The sequence below is a fragment of the Thunnus albacares genome, chromosome 11 (assembly GCF_914725855.1).
Source record: "Thunnus albacares chromosome 11, fThuAlb1.1, whole genome shotgun sequence".
Classification (NCBI taxonomy): Eukaryota; Metazoa; Chordata; class Actinopteri; order Scombriformes; family Scombridae; genus Thunnus; species Thunnus albacares.
Window position 1 is genome coordinate 13,621,498 of NC_058116.1, and position 21,694 is coordinate 13,643,191.

Genomic DNA, 21,694 nt, shown 5'->3' on the forward strand with positions numbered 1-21,694 from the left:
TGTTGGTAATGGCAGGAAAATAATGTGTCGGGACCACAGCTCTAGATAATTGTTGCCAGTGTGATGGTGTATTCATGGCTGCTTTGTCTTCACACTGAAAAGATGGCATGGCTCCCTGCCACCATCACAGAGCCCCCTGTAGGGTATTCTGTGACAGCAAGTATCAAGTGGCGTTGTTCACAGCAATTATTAAAAACATTTTATGATAATTACAAGAGCCTTCTGTATGAGCATAGCTGTCAGTTTGAGAACTTAACTAAGGGTTCACTGTAAAAGGCACAAGTTACTTCTCACACTTGCGGAAACATAAATAAATGCAGTGTGATCACAAATGAGGAAACATGAAGATTTTTGCCATACTACGGTGCAGATGGTAGAAACTAAAGCTTTGACATGGAGGTCACCCACATTTAAACTGTGCCTCAGTTAATTGTTTAATCTTAGTCCTCTCTAACCAAATGGAATTGAACAATTAAGATCTAACCCAAAAGAGAGGGTAATTATCAATGTAATATTCTTTTCTGTCAAAGCCTACGTCCTAATACAATAAATTGAGTCTTCAGATGAAAAAATATTGAAAATATTAAATGATAATAGAGTTAAATGTGGTTCTTTTAGTAAAATGGATCCAGAATTTTTGGGACAATTGTGGCTACTTAGGCTTTTTATGAAAATGAGATGTTACCAAAACAAGATGTACAACACTCTGTCTGGCTCTGTTGTGGTCGATGTGGAGTCTGAACATTTCCAAATGCTCTCCATATGTCTGGCAACTCCACTGACCCCTCTTACTTCAACATGCTAGTGTGGATGTGTTCCACGCTCGGCCAACGCGCTGTGGTGTTGTTGTTTCACTTTACACAAGTATCACAGCAGTAAAAAATTCCAGTGAAACCTAACAAGGGGAGATGGATCTACTTCTGTGGCAGGTCTAAATCTGTAGTAGGAGAAGGTTGCCACTGATTCAAATATTATTGCCAGCAGAGCAGAGTTTTTATGTACTCCATAATGATGCATACAGTAGGTGTATGGAAAAACACTCCTGCTGTTAAAGCATACTCTGTGAGACAGAGAGTTACTGTTTGTGAAAGCGAGCGTTACAGCCAAATGTTATAATTGTTTATTTGTGTCAGCTCAGCTTGACGGCAATGTGTCACTTCTGTTTCCCAGATCTGTGAGGGAATGATTCATGCGGACAGCACCACAGATTGAGCTGGTGATTACCCAAAATAGCCCTGGCATGTAGCATTGTACAAGATCTACATTAATACATAGAGGATTGTATATATGTTATTGTAGGTGCAAAATGTTTGGTCATGTGTGTATGTGCACGTAAAACATGTCCGCTAGTGCATGCAAATTCCTGCCTTCATGTGCATGTAGTCTGGGACCTGGTGAGTTTCTTTCCACCCATGGTGGGCCTCTCTGAGCCAGATGGATGGTCTCAGCCAGTGTCAGGAGGTGACAGCTGGCTGGCCTGGCCTCTCCTGGCCAAGGGTCTGGATCCTGTCCTCTGACAGCTCTTGACAGCTCCTGATGGGTGACACGTCTACCACTCCCCCCCACCCATGAGCTTGCATCATGGAAACTCCTGGTTTGCTGAGAAATCAATGATGTCTCACGGCGTGCTTTAATGAAATGTAAATGATATGAGCCACACCCTGGTGAGATGACGCCTGAACTCATAAGTGCTCTAAAGGAAGTAGCCACCCTACTGATGATTGAATAATTAGGTCGTTTCAATGGCTGTAAAACATGTTTTACAGAGGAAAAGAGTAATAGCTGTTCCACTCCAAACTGAAATAAGACAACAGGTCATATGCTTCATATTGAAAAGCTATAAGAACTCATGTACCATGTCAAAAACCTCATTAGGTTAGCTACACATACTGTCACAAATTCTCTCATGAAAGTCATAAATTAGACTAAGCCAGTGCTACTTCTTTCACTTCACATAACACCCTTCTCCCCCCATCTGGCTCTCTCGTTCTCTTGCTCTCAGTCTTAAATGGCCTCAACACTAAAGTCAACTCGTTAGAGAGGCTGGAGGTCTGAGCTGCAGTAACCTGGGGAGTGGTGTTGGAACTAGCGACTGTGTGCAGGGACTTTGTAATGTGTGACTCATTATTTTCAGCTTCCATGTAGCAAACTTCAGCGGGACAGAGATGGGGCTATGCTAAACCGAGCCTGCTGGGCTCTGTGTTAATGAGACAACTCTGCAGGGATGAGAGGAACACACACAGAGTAACTCAGGAGACGTCTGCTGGCCTCCCAAAGGTAATTCCCTTAAATGAAAAGCAGACTGCATGCTAGTCGTTGTTGCATCAAGGGGGTAAGGATGAATAGTGACGGGGTTGTATTTCAACACACCTCCCCATGCTCTTATTACGGGGCTGAGATGAGCAGAGGCAGGGGTACCTTGTTCAGACATTCCCCGCTGATGTTCCTTTTTACCCAATTATCCTTGACTGGAATGACTTGTGTAACACTGGCTGTGTCACGCAGCTTTGGAATGGATGTTTTATCCTATCAAGGCCTTTTCATTTTTCAGATTAAGAGTTTCTCTTGCTTCCAACCAAGGACGCCAACATGACTGCAGTACTCTACATCTGGGAGACATTAGGACACATGGAAGAGGCTCATTTAAGGCTCTTGTTAGCTCACCTGGCGCTTTAAGTAGGACCATTAATATTGATCTGCTTAAAATGTGAACAACCTAGGTTCACACATGTCCATTCGACGAGAAAGACACAGAGTCCCTCAGTGTGCACTAGCATGTCAATTCCAGACTTGCATCAGCCATCGCTATCAAACTGGCCCAAGCTAATAGGCTTTCCAGATGTTCTCCCTTGTATTTCATTGAATCCAACACCTCTGCAGGCCACTGTCCAGCCATAAATCACAGGCCGCGTGCTGCATGAGAAGAACGAGGGGATGTGGCTTGATGCATAAGTCACATGCTTGATTCATGAGCTCACTGAGAATATCTTCAGGACACAAGCGAAACAATTAGCTGTTACCTTAACCCCAAGGCCACAAAGTCTCTTAAAGGGGTTTTAGTATCCCCTTTATAAGCTCTGAAGCCCCAGCTCAAAGCCGTGGGGACAGCAGAGCTTTATAAGAGTGATTTGGTTTTATGTGGTATTCTTGGATGACAGTCCACCACGAGTCACTGTGCAGTGTTAGAAACAGTTCACGGCTTTATTTGGTTCTGCATGCGAGCTTCACTTCCAACTGTCTGAGATTAGTCGGGTCGAACAGATGTCTGATAAAATGTTCTGCTCTCATCCATCTAATGTAAATGTACTGTGTGACCAAGGTTGTTATTAATCTCTGTACTGCATCAGCCAATGTTTTCCTTCCAATAGCTGAGCCAGAATAAGGTCTTGGTAAGAATTACATCTGTATCAATATTCGACATTTATCCATAAACACACATGCATCCATTTTTTGCACCCAATTAAATTCCCCAACGTGTAGTTTGTTTATCCCCCTGAGCCATGCTAACTAATGAGCATTTCAACCTTGAGCTGCATTGAGTTTTTATTGTATAGACCCTTCATTTATCTGAAATATTATGAATCTATATACAGAACAAATCACACAAATTCAAAATGGTTATATTTCACTTTAAGTCAACTCTCCAACTGCCTTTCGGTTGCTGAGGCCTTTGGGAAATCTTGCCATTTTAAATCTTTCTCCTTCCTGATAGGATGTCGCCTCTATCCCACTTTTATAAATGGCCTTTGGCGGGCCTGAAGTCTTTTAATGTGCAATCCATCTGCTCTTTGGCTCGTACAGAGGAAATGAGCAGATCCATAATCTGTACCTGCGCTGGCAAGGTGAGCTGACGTAGTGACGAGAATGATTGATCTGGTGTGTTAAGCTTTATCTTTCGAGGAGATTTTTGTTTGGTGTAGATATCTCAGTGGAATGATTGGGTGAAAAAAATAGCCGTAAAGCTGTTCACTATCTGAGCTCTCCAATATCGTGAATCATCAAACATCAAAAAGAGGAAAGAAATGCTGCTACAGACACGGAAATTTATGACCCGTTACTCGCACACTGTTAGACATTTCCCAAATAGTTCCCCGCCCTTCACAAGTGATGGTGTGTGAATTTGAAGTTCTGTTTAACTGTGTGAGTATTTTTCACGCCCAGGTTTTAACCTGTGTATAATAAAGGGCCTCTGGATTATACTGTTCCTCTAAATTAAGTCTACAAACTTGCTGAAAGACTTTCCTATTTTTGTGGCAACAATCTAAGACTCAGTAAGGAAAGTGTATATGTAAATGGTAAGAGTTTTGATGAAAGTTTTGATGTATTGAGTCATGCCTCCTTCTCCCAAATCCCTGATGCTCCACAGGTGGCATAATGTTCTCATAGTTCTTTGTAACTAGCAAATTTCAAAACCATGATTTGTGAAATCAAATGGCACCATTAAATTTAAGGAATGTCTCAATAAAGACCTTAGTAATTTGTAGAAATCTTTAGCGCTGTCCACTGAAAAGAGTTCCAATATGTAAACAGGAAGTTACTGTACATTATTAACACATTATTATGGGTCCCACTGCTTATCTTGGCAAGACACACTCTACTCTGCCTCTAATTGGCTAGTACTTGCCTTCGTTGGTTGGGTTGGTCAGGTTTATGCTTGAGGAGTGAGACTGGTTAGGGTTAGGGTAAGAATATCAGGGTAAGCCAATCAGAGGCAGAGTAGGGTGAGTCTTGCCAAGAAAAACAGTGGGATCCATAATAACGCATCATTAACTGCTAATCCTTTGTAATTAATTCATTTTATTTATATACTTTACACATACATGGGGAAATATACTGTATGTGTCTCAGAGTTAACAGTAATGTTGTATGTTATTTTGTGAAAAGTAATTTTAAATCTTTAAAATCTTTTTTTTAACCTTTTTATCAAGTCAGTTATGTCAACATATTTCCATATAGCGTTTTTTACTCTAAATGGGTCATATATTAGCAAATTAACGTTAGCTTGCAGTTAGTGGTCAGTTAGCTAGTAACTGTTACACTGGGAAGTTAGTGGGTCTAAATATATAGTAACAACTAATCTCAATGTAAGAACTAGTTTGTGTGATGAAACCCATTTTTATTTACTGATGCGTAAAAACTTAGGTATATCTGGGCTACGTTTGAACTTCCAAAGAGCTGATGCGAGCAGATCCAGGTCTCCAACAGTGACAGCTAGCAGCCTGGCACTGTTACCCCCAGAGAGCTGCCTCTTCTAAGCCAACAACAAAGCACAGAGCAGCTGCACTGACTGTCATAAGATCATCCTGTTATTTATTCTATACAAATTACTTGCACATGTTCAGCGCGGCCTATCCGAACCCAAGGAGGGATACAGAGAGGACAATTGGCAGAGTAACATATCTACTCTCAGCTGTAGCCACTATAGCATTGCCTCTCGCTTCCCATCCACACCTTCCAGCGAGGTCCAGACACTGAGCGAAATGAGTTCCAGAGACATTCATGTGCAATGTTCTGCCGATTCTTGGCCTGTTTGTGATCACACCTTTAAATTCAGATTAAAGTCAAATCAGAAGTAACTCAAGGGAGCACCTGCACAAGGCAAACAATTACAATCAATGTCATTTGTCCAAGTTGAGCTGCCTGGTGTGATGGGAAGCGGAGTAGGTGATGAATTGTACTGTTTCCATATCAAAGGAAAGGACTTGGTTTCAGTATCCCTGTATGTCAATGGTATGTGTTGAGGGGTGACTGATAAATGAGGAAACTAATTAGAGGAAGTCATCCTGTGGTGCTACAAGGTGGCTCAAGCTCAAGGTCCGGATGTCTTGTCACCAGGTTTGCAACACGGACCTGTCAGGACGATACTCTGTGGTTGGTGCAGATGCTGGACAGACTGACATTATGCCCTACTCAGCACCCTCCACGTGAGAAGATGAAGCCTGCAATAGTTATCCACATTTATCATGGGCCTTGTAAATGTCAGCACAGGAACTACTCTAGACAGGACATACAATGAAGGTGAATCTAAACAAAAATAGGTCATAACCTGGATTCCATTACATACTGTAGCCTCCTGCCTCATGCAGCTTCTATTCAGTAACTTGGCTGTGCTGTTGCTCCACTTACGTATAGCTTTGGCTAAAGTGGAAGATCTATTTGTAATAGCCTCTTAATACACTGTACTAAGGTCACATGTAGGAAATAAATCATCATAACTTAGGCTGGTTACCAACTCAAAGGTAGCAAAGTCAATGACACCATGAACAATAGCACAGACTCGGAACCAGCAATAACAAACGCACTTTTATTTCACTTCCGAGTTGTGTTCCAGGAAAATTTTATGATATTTCAGGTCACTGGCACAGTTTGTTAGTGAACTTTTCATATTTAATAAAATATATCGATAGCAAAAGCCATTTGGGAAAAAAATTGGAGAACATTTCTCTCTAAAAGGCGGGGTTGTTCCATTGGGGATGGTATATCCACGTGTTCCTTTCCTTGACATTCTCCTTTGCTTTTTAACAAGCTTGCAGAGACACATAAAGCCTCCTTCATCTATCCAGAGAACAAGGTTGATGCAACTCTTTTGAGCAGGTTCTCTGAGGAATACTCCTCCTTCAAATGCAAATCTGACTGGAAGAAAAATAAATCAAAAAGTAATCAACATATCATGTGCAGTAGCTTAAAAAAAATTCTAACATTTCTAAAAACTGCGTGGGTTTAGACACACCCGGCTGTTGTTACTATATGAACCAACTATCAACTAAATGGATGCAAATTTTTATTCCATTGTATCAAGTATCACTAAACCCTGAAGTCTCTTTTGTTCCTTCATGTTTTGAAGCTCATTTCCTCACTGTAACATAATTCATAAATGTACTGGCTAGGATGTAATGATTAAGACAAACACTTTGATGGTTTGCTTTTGTTTTCAAATATGGATCTATTATAAATGGGCGTCTGACAAACAAACACATGGCTGGCTTCCCCCAGACATCCTCAGAGGCTCGCAAAGCTTAGACAGAAACAATCCCGCGCCAATCATGAAAGGGAATAGCAAATCCTCTGCATGTCATGTGCTCTCACCATATCCATCAGCTTGAAAGGGCTGTTTTAGAATGGGTGGACAAAATATACATATCCCTGGATTTGACATGGAATTATTTGAATCTCTGCCGGGGCATAAATCCACCCTATCCTAATCCTGCGGTAACTTGTAAACAGCCTGCTGCTCAAATATCTCATACACGCTCAAGTATTTTCAGTGTCTGTCTTGTCTTATAATATGTCATGCTTTAAAAATCTGCTTCCACATAACTCCACAAAGTCAATAGAGATGGGGTTTTTTTTATTGTTGTTTTTTGCACATATCCTACAGTGTTGTCGTGCTGTGTTGCACAAAAAAATGTGTGTTCAGTGCTGCTTTGAGAGGTGATTGCATGCTGCGCGGTATCCAGACTTCTTGGCCTAGACCTTGGCTCCATGCATTTGAATCAGAAAGAGTTTTTCACTGGATGGTGTAGTCACAGAGGAGCTAGACTCAACTCTCGTCTCTCTTTCCTTGGACTCTACAATAACTCTGTACCAAGGGACAAATATTCTTTTTTTTTTTTCTTTTTACTGCAAGTCTTATATCAGCTCATGCTTGGATAAATGATTTTCTTGCAAAAGTTATGTCTGACTTTTATGGTTTGATCTGAAGCACATGTGGAGAACACCTACAATTAAAACAGTCATAGCTGTTAAGTGAAACAATGCGTGATGTTTTTTTTTTTTTGCATGGTCACAGATAGCATAAGTCATCTTTTTAGTGACATACTGAGTTAATTTTACATTCAGCTCTGTTACACTTCAAACCAAATCTCAAATCTATAGATGACGAAAGCACGGTGTCACTTCAGGCATGCCGTTTTGTAAGAGTCCAAGGCTCAGATCAGCTGCATTGTATACATCCTCCACAGTATATTGTACAGGCGTCATATCCCAGCCCCTCTGCCCTCATAAACACATCCAGAAGGGAGTGATTATTTCTCAAGATGTGGAGATCGAGGACTTGCCAGTTCATGCCTTTTTATGAGTGTTTTGGCATGACAGCCTGTTCCGTCTCACAATGCTTTTGTTCCTCTTGTTAGAAGAGATGCTTATCCCAACCACCCTGCGAGCCATGTGTGTCTCTGTCACCTTGAGCGCAGGGCCGAGGGCTGAGAGAAACTGCGCTGTGGGTTTCTGTGTTTGTGTCTCCCTCTAATGAAATGCGCTATATCAAATGTCCCCAAATTAGTAACAGTATTGCAGGTCATAAAACATGGCATCTCTTTTAATCCGCAGTGACACGACCATGCCCGCATTGTCTCGTGTTGCAACATCAGGAATGCATTTTCTTCTAATATGAGGTTTTTTCAGCCATGTTCATGCATTTTTAAGGAGACCAATTTGTCCCCAGATTGTGAAATTTGAAGATGTAATAAATCAGGACATTTTGCAGTGAGTGGTTGAAGTGTGGGGTTTGGAAAAGGATGACAAAATATGTTCTCCATCATAAGAAAGATTTTTATTTTCCCTATTTTTGGATGGGTCCTCAAAAAAGTGCCAAGACGCAAATAAGTGATTAAAAAGGCACAGATAAGCTTTGATGAGTCAATTCTGAAAGATTAACTACAGTATGTCGTACTTCATCTTTTTCCCGCCTCAGATCTTCATTTAGTACTAAAATCTAATCCTAATACTTCCTACTCCACACAAAAATCACATCATCTTTTTGTCATTCATTATTCCCCACACACACACCTCTGAATCATATTATATTCTAATGGAAAAAATGAAAATGACAACATGAGCAAGATAGTATGATATGACTGAAAGATCCAGAACAGCTACGGATGTGGTGATTTCTCAAATTCTACCTCATTTTGGAATAACATCATGTTTGAAAAGCATTCTAGTTTCTGTTTATTACATTGAAGAAAAACCTGGACAGAAAGGTGAAAAATGTTCAGTGTATGAAATCCATCAAATGACAATATTTATTTGAAATAGCTCTGTGTTTATTTCACTCGGCGTACCTTCATTACTCACTGCAGTCTCTATTGTGTCCACCATGAGATTTGTGCTCTCTGGAGCCAACAAAAGTGACTGAATAATGAAATCATCACTACAAAGAGAAACTCATCTCTGAATACCTATCATTTTAATTGTATTGTGATACTACTGGCTGCTTTCCCAGACCTGTATGTATAGAATCAGTCACACAAGATCAGGCTTGGCAAATGTTTATTTTCCCAATACTAAATGAGACCCTGGGGATATTATGCTTCATTCTCTCACTTCAAAGCGCACTGCTGGTAATCAACTGACATATTTTATTGAGTTAGAGAGCTTACTTGTCCCATGAACTAGACTGAAATATAGTTATATAACATATCAATGTGCTTATATAACACATTTATCAGTGTATTACTTGATAATTCTTATTTTTCAAAAAACTTGATGAACAAAATTAATCAAACAACTGCACAATGCAACAAGCAATAAAAAACGATTTCTTTTTTATTCCACTTAGTATTTCTCATGGCCAAGCATTATCCCTTTGCATCAACATTAGGGAGGAATGTTCTGGCTTCTATACCTACAGTCCTCATAAATTTAAAACGTGTGGACAAATTACTCACAATGGCAAAAAGTTAGACGACAGAAATTTGAGCTGTGTATTTAGCAGCATGCTGTTTGACTCTCTGGCTCTCTAACAGAGCTTTTATTATTGTGCCGCTTCCCAGCACTCCTTGAAAGAACTCTCACACTCGCTTAATTAAATCCTCGATTGAAAAAGTGTTTGTTGAAAGAAAGGAGATATTCCGTGCAGAAAACACTTTTGCAGACAATCCATGGCCCTTTGTTTTCCCAAAGAGGGCTGCGCTCACTCCAACTCAGATTGTGTCTGTGTTTGTTGGCTTATAAGTGGGTGAATTTATTTCCAACAGGCATTTTTTTTTCCTGTCAGCATCTTGCAAAGCTGGGGTGGTATTATTGCACTGCTGTAAGCTGACAGTCAAACACAGTCCCGCTTCATATGAGCAATTAAAATACTCAAGGCATCCAGGATTCCATACCTGACATTGTGGTGGGTTTTATGACACTAATGAGGCATCCCTCCTGCTGCACGGTCAGGAGGTGTTTCCTTGGAAAAGCCTGCATTCTTGATTTGTTCACAGCTTTCATCACCTCTAATGATTCATGTCTTCAAGATGGTTGTTTTTTGAGTTCGAAGATGAACTTTGGAATTATACTGTACCTCCTCTGATTTCTAACTGGCTTGCTAGGGATGAACAATCAAACACCCTGAAATCATTCCTCTCTTGTTTCTAGTATCTGCATTAGTTTACATTTAGCTTTTAAGCAGCTGCGAGCGCTTTGGATGTCATCGCATGCAAATGTAAACTAAAATAACTGTTTAAGGCCACTTAACATGAAGTTAAAAGGCATTCCTCTTGTATTATCATACAATGTGGGGACTAGATCCAAGAGTGAAAAGCCACAGACTAATTCACGCATAATGCTGCTTTTTTTTTTCATACATGGTCAGTGGTTTTGGATATTTTTGGCGATATTTTAGCGGACTGACCTGTGTTGTAGCAACAGGCCTGTTGTGATTGACACCTTTCAAGTGGGATTTGCAGGGATTTTCGAAGAACACGAGTGCATTCAAGTGGAGACACGGCGCCAAAGGCAATATCTGTAACATGAGTTGCAGTTGCTTTCAGCGTGTGCTCTGCAAGAAAATGAAGTATAGCGGTAAGTAAAATCCAAAGGAAAGAGTCATGTCTGTGGTGATCTCTATTTACCAAAACAGTGAGATAATGGGGAATTTATCTTTTCATTCCATGCGTCTTCAGCAGCCAAATACCCTCCGTTAGGTAGAGCCGGGGGGGGTGGTGGGAAGCAGGAATGCAGGAGGGATGGTAGCTCTGAGAGTGTACTTACTGTAATGAGAAGCAGACAGGAGAAACTAAGAGCTGCCATTGTTGTCCACAGGTTTGCTTTGGATTCTTGTCTCACCCCTGCAGGCTACAGACCCATGAATATTTAAATAGGAAAGAGACTTCCTCTAAACATCAATCAAAACCCTATCTATTCAATTACTGCCCTTAGATGTGAGATGTTCAACCAACAGCAGCTTCTGATGAGAAGAAATTCTGCCATTGGCAATGCCTGTGAATATCTCAACCATGTGGACAATGAGTCAATTAAAAACAGCCCCTTGATGGCTGGCAGACCTTCAAGAGAGGGAAGTCACTGGATATTTATTCAGTGACACTGCACTTGGAAGAAAGTCATAAGAGGTTTTAGTCCACTGAAAGAGGATCAGAATACAGCAAAGTAATCGCAGTGAAGAAATATAATCCTCCTGTCTTGTGAAAAAAATAGACCCAGTATGAAAATTTAACTCAATTCAATATTTTCTCATAAAGTATGTTGAATGGGCTCAAATTCAAAGGCAGACTCTTTCTCTCTCTGAACACATTTCATCCTTGATAAATGCCAGAGGCTAACGCTATTCTTTTGTATGAAAAGAACAAGACAAAAAGAGAAAGTCTGTGTGTGTGTGTGGGTGTGTGAGAGGGGTGAAAAGATGGGATCAGATACACAAACAGTAGTGTAAAAAAAAACCTATATGAGGAAAGAGTGATGAGAAAGAACAACAGCTTTGGACACCTGTTCAAAGATGTTTTGTTAGGCCTCTGTGATGAGAATTAGATGACTCACACTGGCACAGGATCAGTTGATTGGAGGTGTGTCATTTAGCAGCCCCGACATCGCTGTCAGTGAGGGATTGCACACAGTCGTCCTCATCAGTCCTCATGTTTTTTTGAACCACAACAACAAACCCAGCCCAGCCTGCAGAGAAGCTGTGTTTGACACAAACCTATCCGCCGCTAACAAGAGCCAGACACATCAGCCGGAGTGCTATTCTTGGCAGTCCACACTGGTCGTCGCATGAGAGACAGATCATGCAGCGAGGCCAGAAGATTACTAGAGGGATTTTACTCCGACCACTACAGTGGTTAGTTAATAAAATGTTTGCTTTTTGTGTTATCTTTACATATTGTGGCTTCCTGTTCTTGATTTGGTCATACTAATAATCAAGTATCAGTGGCAGAAAATGGTAGTAGATGTAGTCTTATGAACATAAGGAAATCATAGAGGAATTAAAGAAACATTGCAAGGTGGGTTTGACCAGTAACAGCCCTTAGTTTGGAAAGGTTGAGCAATCTGTCTCTGCCGCCGTGTGTGAATGTGGTGTCTTAGCAATACTGAAAAATATAAACATAGTCCTGAGGTCATAAAATGCATTTATGGAGCCTTGAGTCTGTTGTGTTTCAGTGTTTCATACCTGGCTCATGATATTAAACTTTTATATCAGTGTGATCAAAGATTCATGTATAACCTGCAGGCATTTGTCAATCTGTGGCATTGTTTTTCCACATATAAGGGTTTCATTATCTTTTTTCAGTTGAATTTGTTGAAAACAAAGTGTGATAATCGTGCTTCAGATTCTGGGGATAAGATGATCCAAAATGCAGCAGCTCGTTTGGTCTTTGACCAGCTAAAAACAGCTCGTCCACTCCCTGTTGCTGCTCGCATAAAGTTCAAGTAATGCTCACCTATAGTAGAGTTCTGCCACTAGCACCACCTGAACTCCCTCATTCAGGTTTGCTTTCTCTTTCCCTATGACCTGCAAATGAACAATGACTTATCCCAGTTATTTTGAGGCAGGAAATCTCAAATAAAACTCCTCTCCTGGGTTATGGAACAATTTACAGAAACTGATTCTTCAGCTGTGTCCCTTTCTGTCTTCAAAAATAGCTTGAAGACCTTTTCCAAGAGACCTCACTCACCTAATTATGCTCTTACTCACTCAATCGTTTTGCTTTGCACTTATATGTTACTTCATGCACCTGCAGCCTTGTGGCACTTGTGGAAACATGGAAGATTGAATATTGAGGCATTAATTCTCAAAGGCTTCTCCTTGATCTGCTGCGGCTTGGATTGTACCTCATTGTAAGTCGTGTTGGACAACAGCGTCTTCCAAAGGAATAAATATAAATGTAATTTAAAAGCAACCTAGAGAGCCACTAAAATGATAATGGTAAAATATTGTTAGAGCTGAAAACAGTCTGCAACAGATTAAGAGGCTTGCTTGGAGGAGCAGATGAAAGGCGCTGCCCTTATATTAAAAGTACTGCTGGGGAGGTAAAGGATTCTCCTCAGGAGAAATCAAAAACACTCCTTTCCCACTGGCGCACTGACAGTAACTCACAGGGCTGTCAATTCTTTTTAATCAAATTACTGCACTGTTTCAACGGTCTATTTTAAAACTGGAATGACATAGTCTGAGAGATCGCTTGTTTCACATTATGAAGGCTGTTTTCAATCAGATTCGCACAATATTTCATTGTCTTTGGGGCTTTGCTTTGAAGGACCGTGAATATGAGGTTTAGATGAGCATGGAGATGAGTTGACTTAAGGGGGAACTTTGGCAACATCATCACATCACATCATCATACAGTCACAAACGTGAAAAGAGAAAGTACGGGTAAACACATCACAAATCATACTGAGCAGTAAATCATTTCTGATATGAAAGGAGTAAAATGTTTGTTTTCTTAGCACATATGAATCTGAAAGGAACTATGCGTTTTTTCAGAAATGATTTCTCTCGAGGTGCTCTGCTTCATTCAAATTACAGCCAACATTTAATGAAACAGAGTCTCTTGCGTAGAGCAGTTAAACATCAAGCAATTAAAAACCCCCAAGATATGTTGCTGCAGTCGTTAGATGTCGATATAAAGTGTTGGGTAATGAACTGAGCCTGAAAAATAGCATGCTCTAGGTTTGTGTCACAAGTGATGAAAAGCAGATTGTCCCAAGAAGTACCAGACAAGTAGTTGATAATGTCATTTATCCCAAAGGTGGGACGTGGTTAACAGCCACTTACCATCAAAGCATGGAAAAAGAGAGATCATCCTTCGTTTAGCCGTGCTGTGTAAAACTTCCTAACATGTATACCATATGTTTTGCCTCTCTTGAGTGTCATAAACGTGTTACAGGCTGCACAGGCACAGTGGCCTATCCTGACACTGAATCACAGGATTCCCTCAGCTCACCTAAATCTTTGAACCACTCAACACCTCAACGCAAACGGAACGGTTTATGTTGCAAAACAGGGTTGAAAAAGGCACACATGCGACGCTGCATTTAAAGAAGGGATTTACGATGAAGGTGTCACTGCTCTACTTTATGCTGTTCATTCACACTGCAGGTTTAGCACTGTTTGTCTCAATATATTTAAAGCTTATATCTATACTTCCCACTTCAATAACATAATGATACCCCTGCTATCCATTAAATGAGCTGTAATTTTTGTGAAATGAGACAAAAACTTCACTGCTGGGACTGTGAGATATAGATAACAAGACCAGACTGTGTCTCCAAAGCTTGCTGAAGCACAAGAAATGGTCAGCCATCACTGTTGACAAGTCAGTATTGGGTCTTGCTTATACTCTGCATATGGCTGGCGATTTTCTATATTTTTCTTATTGTCAACAAATCCAAACCAGCAATCAACTGATCCTACTTATAAGTATTGTGTGTGTTTCAAAGTCTGATATAATGTATTCCTCTGTGCTGTTGAACTCTGTTGTCTAAAAACTATTAAAAACATGTCAGTGAGCCACACCACTGCACTGGGTGACATGTTCCTTCACCACAAAGAGTTTGGGCACATTAGCTTGTTTGGAAACGGCTCCAAAGACTAATGACAGCGATCTCATTTTCATTCTCTGGGGAGTAGTTCTGCATACGGCAGACTCCACTGCCGATCTGTTTACAGAGATTTGCTAGCTTGTTGTGCTACATATCCCAACCTCTTGATTTTTCTCGTTGTGAATTTCTCAAAGAACTTTAGTACTTCTCATTTTAGTAGTTTCTATACAAACTAACGTGCCCATACTCTTTGTGGTGAAGGAACATCACCCAGTGCAGTGGTGTGGCTTGTTGACATGTTTAATAGTTTTTGGACAAAAATGGAGGTCTACGGCACAGAGGAATAAAATATATCAGGTTTTGGATACACACACAATAGTTGTAAGTAGGAGCAGTTCATTGCTGTTTTGGCTCTGCACATGAGATTTGTTGACAATAAGAAAAACAGGAGTGAGAAAATTTCCAGCCTTATCCTTGAAGGCATACTATTCCTTGAAGGCTTCAGAAGATGTAACTAATGGTGTTATGGTTTCAAAAAATCTTTATTTAACTATAAATTAGTTATAACTTTTGACTTAAAAAGTTAAAAAGCAGGACACTACCAATAATCCAAGAATATTTATGACTTCATGGCTTAGTTTCATTATTATTATTAAGTGGGCAAATCATTAATGAAAGATTATTATACTCAAGTCCGTTAGAATTAAAAAGCTGGTCAAAGACAAAGCACATTGGGAGCTAATACCTGCCCAAATTATTCTTCACAACCTGGCAGCCCAAAATCTGTCCCTACAAACGCTTTATTACTCATCTATAAAGGATTAATACATTATTTATTAATCATTAATAAAGCAATTGGATACAACTTTTGTAAACCCCTTGTAAACAATGCCTCATTAGAAAATTATACTAATTTTTTGTGTGATTTTCAGACACAGGAGTTTAAGAAATTAAAGAAGTGACTCAAACCTGTGAAAATCACACAGGATGAACTTGATGATGATGATGATGATGACTATTACTATTGTTATTATTAATATTGTCTGGGGGATGCTACTGTGTTAATTGATATTTATGTGTGAAAGTTAAATAAAGATTGATTTCTTTCTTGAAATCTTTCACAGCTAGAACCACTATTATGGGTTCTTTTTTGAAAGACATTACTGACCGAAGGATCAAGTCCCCCAGGCTGAACAACTCTCAGTGCCTGTGGCCGGCGTATGCCGGGAAACACGGACGACCAGAGAGTGAGAGCAGTTGACTTTCACCAGCCAGGCCCTCGGTTTGACATCGTGTTTTCTTAATGAGAGCCAGCTGCCCACCACATCAGCATTCGACTTCATACCAGCGTAAAAAAAACATGAAAGTTAGTGCTTTAAACATGTCCAGATGCCTTTGTACGCCACGGGCAGAACTATCCTGCTCGTCAGCATTACAATCAATGGTGCCTGTGATCATCAAGGGTGGAAATGAGCTCTTAGCCTTGGAGCACACACACACACACACACACACACACACACACACACACACACACACACACACACACACACACGCACACGCACACACAGAGGCAGGACGAAATACTGCATATTCATTATATAAACATTGCGGATTGCTGCGCCATGTGCTGGCTTTGTTTGTAATGTTTTTAGATCAACATCTTCATACAATATAAATACAAAAATAAAACAATTGCATTATCCTGGTGCTAATTTCTTTGTGGAGTCAATTGCTGTTCCATGTTTTCAGAGGCAGTAAAAGCTTTTGCCTCCACTGTATGTCCAGTGATTGCACACTTAAAGCTGTTCTTTTACACCAAAAATCAATTTCACGCTCCCTTTTCAGCTTATGCCTCATTTTGATTTTCTCAGGACAACAAATTGATGTATTTTTAAAAAAATGTCACAGTGCTCTCATTGTGACCAATTATTCCCTCTGATGGCATCGTACTACATTTAAACAAATAGGTGCATTTTTTACTTTGAGTATGAACCAGATGTTGATCCATTGCAGTCCTTCCATATGGGAGAGAGAACACACCAGAGAGACATATGGACTGTCTTTTTAAAAGATCTTTGCCAATCTGGAGCAATCAAGATGGAGACAGAGCAGATTTGCCCTTAGAGAAATGCTCTCTGAATTAAAAATGTGCAACTATTTTTGAGCTGCAGCAAGTGATTTTCAGAATTTTCATCTAAACAGCCATCAAAACACTTTTTTGCTGCTCTTCTTTCTGGCACGCATGTGTATTTCAAGATCCTGCGGAAGCAGAGGTGCTGAGGCGTAGTGTTTACACATCAAATTGTGCCTGTCGTAATTTCCTCTTTTACTGCAGCAGCCACTTTGGATGCCAGATGTATTATCTTATTAACACCTTTGAATTAGCGCTCAGAGTTGGAGACGTGTCATGACATCATGTCTCTGATTCTGTGCCTGCCTTGTGGATTCTCAGAAGCACGGGCCAGGAGGAAGTAAAGGAAGCTCTGTTCTCCCTTGACAATATCTATTTCAACATCCTCTGTGTGGATTCCATCTGAACTCAACCCCTGACCTTTTCCTTGTCCCTGAGCCTGGGTCCTGCCCTCACGCTGCCGTCCATCCCCCTGGGTACATGGTAACCTGTGAACTTTGCCTCGCCTCTGAGGCTCTGCTGCCGACCCTGCACACCGACTTCACAGGAGGAAAGAACACAAGACGGAAAGTTGCCCCTCATCACTAGTCACGCCCTCCGGGGGTGTGATGTATTGTGAAAAGCAGACACCAGCCGGTGGTCCTAATTTTAATGTGTCAGCTGTTGAATTTTGAGTAATTAGCTATAAAATTATATGATTTAGGGTATTTGCTTCAATAAAGGCTCCTGTAACATTTGGTTGACAACAGTGAATAGATCATAGCATACCAAACTCCATGGCTGGAGAAACTTCCTAACTTCATTAATTAGGAGTGGGTCACTCAGGTCAAAATGTCTTTACTCTCAGGAAGGAGAATTAAGGGGATTAACACTAATCAGAGGGGATTATAAACAGCTATTACCCAGCTGGATGGTACTTTCCTGCCTGATCTCTTCACTTTCTAAGCCTGTGGAGAGGGATGTTTGGTTTGGAAAGCGGGATCTGGATAACGATTCCTCTGGTGCTGTTTTCTTTGTAAACACAAACACACTGGACCTCTTGCTTACCTTTGACCCAAAGAAGCAAGTCCTTTAAACAGTGTTTTTCAATTCAGAATATGGGAAATACATGGGAAATGTTACATACTGTGGGTTAATTGATTGTAAAGTTGTTCTGCAATGCAGCTTATCTTCGTGAAGCTCATACTGTTCATATTTGTTGACATTGTGTCAGAGAGAGAGGTGTTGATTCAACACCTTCCTCTGCGTCATGCAGAGGATGTTACATGCAGTAGAGATAGTGAAGCCTCCCTGAGGCAAATTTGGGATGTGTGATATTGGGCTATATAAATAAAAATTGAATATACCACTCTGAAAGGGGTCATTCTGTATTATATGTATTTTACCTTTAATACTTTAAGTACATTTTGCTTATAATACTTCTGTACTTTTAATTAAGCATTTGTTGAGTACATTTTCAGATTATAGTAAGAGGTGCTTGTAATATTCTTCCTCCCACTAAACATTAGTTCAATGTATTTCCAATATATCTCAAGTCCAATATATCTCAACTACAACTACCCCAAAATGAACACAGAGTTGAATCAACACCTCTCCAACAAACTGTCGACAAAAATGAACATTATGAAAACTGAGTTATTAGACAGCTATTGTATTGGACTGCATGTGATTGCACAGGTGTACCTAATAAACTGGTAACTTGGTGTACATGAAAGGATTCCGCTATGGTATCATTCCAGCAGCTCAGTACAACCCGAGATGGCACATCTTCCATATCATCCAAAATATACACCAAAGAAGTTTTTCCTGGCACGGCATCTAGCCGGTCTAACCAGGTTCCCCATGGAGCCAAAGAGGCAAAGGAAATTGTTGCTAAAATGAAAGGCAGATAAAACAAACACATTATCTGTCCCATCTTTGGATGTGTCAATGTTTTTACTTTGGTGTGCTGGTAGTACTGCTTTTTTAATCACAGCGCACACACACACGCTTATCTGGCGTTTCACTTTGTCAACCTTTAGAGAACAGGAGAAAAACACTAAGCCTGTCAACAGTGTTGTAGCTCTAGTGCTTGTGTAATGTGTGGCATGCATGTTCTCAGGTCTGTCCATGTGTTCTGGTCTTCATTAGACTTAGACTGAACATCTTTGCGGCCTGACAGAGAGAGCCTTTCATGTGTCCCCTGCCTGGTCCCACTCACCAGAGCCTAACCAGAAACATGCCACTGCCCAGGGCAAGGTCAGATTTCTCACCATACCAAAGCATTAAAGCTACATTGCCTCTCCTAATGGAGGGGGGGGGGGGGACACTCTGGTTATTTTTCATCAATCTTACAGACAATATATTCCATCTCATCATATTGAAAGAGTACCAGCGCAAATGGACATAGTCCATGTGGTAGTAATCTGGAGAGAATGCCTGGCTCTGCTCGATGATCTCACTGACCCGAGACTCACATCAGAGTAAAATTTAGAGCCTTCAAATCGTTCAGGTTACGATCGATGTCATCTGAAAAGGGAGAGTATAGTCCATCCATTTTATTTTTCTCCTTCATACTTCAAAGTCAAGCCAGGATTGTACCTATCATCAAAACTCAAATTCCACCCATCCCTTAAGGAGTAATGTTACAGTTGCTCCGTCAGCTACGGTATGATGACCCATAAAAGTGGCTTATATTTGATAAATAGTGATGCATGGCTCATTGAGATGTTAATCTGCAGAACGGGTGCTAAAGGGTCAGAGGAAATGTGTGGGAGAAACAGCGTATCTTTGTTACGCTCCCCTGAAAGGACTCAATGTGTTATTCTCAATTCTAATAAAATAAGGTCTAATGTCAACCAGAAGATGGGCAAATATTTAACTGACTGGGATAATTCAAAGAGCCAAATGAATAATATTGTTTTCAGAAATATGTGTTTAAATTTGAAAGCAATATCCCCTGCCTAACTTTCACAATAGGGATGTAATGTCATGCAAAGTGAATAAGCCCTCACTGGCCTTGTATCATCAGAGACAAAGCTTTTGTACTGACGACTGGCCTATTATTTAGCTGTTGCATTTTTTCCTTTCTTTTATGTCCTCTGAGACTTGGACGTCTTGCAACATGCCTCAAAGGAGGCTGGAGGCCCTTTTGTTTTGAGGTTTTCACACTTGAGGGCCATGGTATTTGGTGTGTGTGGAGAGGGACTGTGACGGCCTGAAAGGGAGAGGGGCTGGGCTGGCTCAAACAGAAAGGAGCCTTGGCTAAACACTGGCGTGGCTCCTAGAAAAGAGAGAGGGATTAGTGTGCACAGACCAAGAGGAACTAATCTCCTGTGACATAATAGAACTGTACATAAACAACATCCCTGAGAAGTGAGTGGCGAAGCATTGACTGACTGAAGAGGCTGAGTGTGTGAAAACAAGGGCTCAGAATAATTTGTTACTGACTGTGGAGACCGGTGATGAGAACGGACTGCAACCAGAAATCTAAACATCTGGCCACTAACATCTCTTCATATAGAAAAACATGCACATATACACACACACACAAATATGCAAACACCACACCCTTTACAGTTCAAGATTTCAATTTTTTTTATTCAACATGCTCATATTTGCAATACTGAATTAACTCTGGTTAACACTGGAATAATATTTAGCAATCTGGGGACACTAGTTGACCTTTTATCAAAGGTTAAGAAAATTAGAATTGAAATCTGAAACAAGAAGATGATTCAGCGGTATAAAAATGCATGACAGTGCACCAAATTGAGGCTGGTGATGCAACTGCAATGTTTGGAAAAGTTAGGAAATGCTTGTTTGTTTGTTCTACTGCAATGTACCAATCTTCTGTCATTTGAGGCTTAAATTTGGCTTGAATAAAAGTTATTCTTGGTATGGTTTTGTCATTCTTGACTGAATTACATTGGCAGAGCTGATCTTTGGAAATGTGTCTAATTGATCCAGTTTGGATTGTCCACATGCAGTACGGGGTTATAACAGGAGCAGATACTCTCTGAATGCTCTGATGGCCTAGTTGAAGGAGGTGAATAAAGTGTTGCTCTTACATACTTGAATAACCATCAAACTTCCCTTTAAGAAACTCATGCACTGCCAACTGGAGGAGATATGGATGTTCAATAGTGCGGTGCAAGTCAATTTTTAACAACCGCTGTAGTTCCTGTGGAGGTTGAATGCACTTCTTATAAGTCACTTTGGACAGAAGCGTCTGGAAAATTAATGTAATGTAAAGGAAATGGTCACACATCATATAAACCTGGTTCATATAAACCTTTTATCTCACTGAAAAGATGTCTTTAGGCTGAACTTTTCAGGAGAATGTAATATAAGTCAACTTGTCTGGATACACTCGTTAAAATATATGAAATGTGTAAAAATACCATTGCACTGTTCTGTATTCACACCTTACAGGATAATGTTTGCTAAAGAAAAGGCTGTTTTCTGACATACACAAATAACTAAATAGCTTCTTAATACTAAAATCATACACTCTACACATGGCTTTACTCTCACAGTCTCACTTTTAACTTTATTTTCTTGTAAACATTTCTACTTTTCATTTTATAGGGGTGAAAGGCAGAGGAGGGATTTAACGCTTTTCAAACACACAAGTGCTCTGAGAGGCAGAGCATTATGTTGAGGGGTGCCCGACCTCAGCGATGGTAAATTCACTCGGGGCTGTTGAGCTAGATGACCTGTTTATTTGGACTTGCAGAGCGCATTTCTCAGGCTCCTGGACCGATCAGTGAATATGCTGTACACAGAGTCTGCCATGATGGGTTTTACAGCCAAAATAAGCAA